Source organism: Galeopterus variegatus, unplaced genomic scaffold (assembly GCF_000696425.1).
Source record: "Galeopterus variegatus unplaced genomic scaffold, G_variegatus-3.0.2 Scaffold6446, whole genome shotgun sequence".
Classification (NCBI taxonomy): domain Eukaryota; kingdom Metazoa; phylum Chordata; class Mammalia; order Dermoptera; family Cynocephalidae; genus Galeopterus; species Galeopterus variegatus.
In genome coordinates this window covers 40,204-42,534 of record NW_007732557.1, presented here as the reverse complement: position 1 = coordinate 42,534, position 2,331 = coordinate 40,204, and the positions used below count along the sequence as shown (strand labels likewise).

The 2,331-nt window shown below is 34.8% G+C and overlaps 1 protein-coding gene across 2 annotated transcripts in view; it reads left to right on the top strand.

The window, feature by feature from the left end:
* SLC35B3 (solute carrier family 35 (adenosine 3'-phospho 5'-phosphosulfate transporter), member B3) overlaps positions 1-2,331 on the top strand; it is a 23,935-nt gene that overhangs the window by 10,554 nt on the left and 11,050 nt on the right. The window lies entirely within an intron of this gene.

The following is a 2,331-nucleotide window of genomic DNA, read 5'->3' as shown; positions in this document are numbered from 1 at the left end:
AGTGAAAGAATATAGGGGGAAAATTTATAGACTTATAATAAATGTAATTGTGAATTAAGATCTTTTACTTCCAAGGCACATTAAAAATTTCTTTTGAAGTCTTTAAAGGTATGTTAAATGAAAATATGCCCAATCACATATTTAATTTATTTCTGAATATATGAGGGTACTTCAAAAAGTTCCTGGAGAGATTTGTATATCTTTCAGTTCTATTTTTAATGCCAGCTTTTTGAAATACCCATCTATTTTTCAATTTATTTAAGTGGTACTGCTCTTTAGACCTTTAATTAACTAAACACTTTGCCTATTTTTTTCTTTCTTCCTACATTTATATGAATACCTATATACTGAAAAGATAACAGGATTTGGAGTTAGAAAACATGGGTCTGAGTCTTGGCACTAACTCTTATTAGCTCTGTCTTGACCCCGGAGAAGTTTCTGAAGTTCTGTAACTCTCGGGTTTTTTTTTTTTTTTTTTTTTGAGGATCAAATGTGGTAATGTGTGCACCATGTGAACTGTAATACTCTAAATATACTGCTTATTATTTTTTTCACCAAAGATTACCTTGTAAATTTATTATTCATTACTTTGAATTTTTAATAAAGGAAACCTGTCAAATTGGTTTTGGAGGTGTTTGGGGGTTTTTTTTGTTTGTTTTTTGTTTTTTAAGTTACAAATTTCCCACCATTTCCAAAGAAGCAAGTCATTGAAGCATTAAATAAAATAGAAACAATGAAAATCCTAGAGGCAAACTTATGAAATCCAACTTCGTCATTTTACCAATGAGAAAATAAAGACCGGGCCGGCCCGGTGGCGCACTGCTACAGTATGTCGCTTGGGAGCGCGGCGGCGCTCCCGCCAAAGGTTTGGATCCCACATACAGACCGGCCGCTCACTGGCTGAGCAAGGTGCAGGCGCAACACCGAGGGTTGCGATCCCGTTGCCGGTCCCGGTACGGGCGTGACACTGAGGGTTGCGATCCATTGCCGGTCACGAAAAAAGGCGAAAAGGAAAAAAAAAAGAAAAAGAAAAGAAAGACCTAGAGGAGTACTGGGATTTTATGAGATCATATAGCAAGTAGCTGTCAGAGCTGGAATCTTTTGCATTTAGGTCCCCTGAATTTCAGGCTGATTTTGTTTCTACCTGTACTGCTTTTCTAATCATTCATCGAGATTTTTCTGACTTGAATTTTTATTTTCTGACTACTGTTAGCAATTTACCTTTGAGGAAATNCACTGAGGGTTGCGATCCATTGCCGGTCACGAAAAAAGGCAAAAAGGAAAAAAAAAAAAAAAGAAAGAAAATAAAGACCTAGAGGAGTACTGGGATTTTATGAGATCATATAGCAAGTTGCTGTCAGAGCTGGAATCTGTTGCATTTAGGTCCCCTGAATTTCAGGCTGATTTTGTTTCTACCTGTACTGCTTTTCTAATCATTCATCGTGATTTTTCTGACTTGAATTTTTATTTTCTGACTACTGTTAGCAATTTACCTTTGAGGAAATTTCACTGCTGTGACTGATAACATTACCTGGAGAAGTGGTGCTGTCCTCCTTCACTGATGATGTCCCACTCAGGGTCAATCACTACAGACAGCATGGAAGTGTGTTGTGTACACTGATGCCTACATGCATGCCAATTTATTTCCACGTGGATTTTAAATGTTGACAACCATATTAGTAGTCAAGTAGGAAAGACCTCAAAATTGAAATGTAAATAATGTATTCCAATTGAATTTTTCCAGTAAATTATTTTACCTAATATCTGACTGTATAAAAGAAATGGAGGAATTTTGTCACCTTGATTTAAATATGAACACAAATCTCAGAATGGAAATCATATCTAAGTGTGCAGCATAATCAAATTACGTGAATGGTATCTCGTATTCATCACATCGGTGTACAAGATTATCATATTAAACCATTAAATATATAGTCAGAATGAGCATATGCCAAATTAAGTGAATATGCCAAATTAAGCTTAGGAAATCCAGATAGAGCCAAAGTTAAAATACTTGTGATCATGAGGAGAGAGTCACATACCACATCTTGAAGTTGATTATTGCAACATCTTATAGAGTACTCAGAGGTGACTCATAAGATATCATGATAAAAATCATGTCTAGAGTTTTAGACCACATGTACTTTTTCTAGAGAAATTCTGCTTAGGTTATTCTAGCAGAATGGGTAGATGTACTTGTATTTTTCCTAATGCTAGATGGAAACATTAGGAAACAAAACAACAATATATAAGTTAAAAATTAGTTTAAAAATTAGTGAAGGTGCATTTTACCATTATAGAGACTAATTTTTTTTAAATGAACTCTTTTTT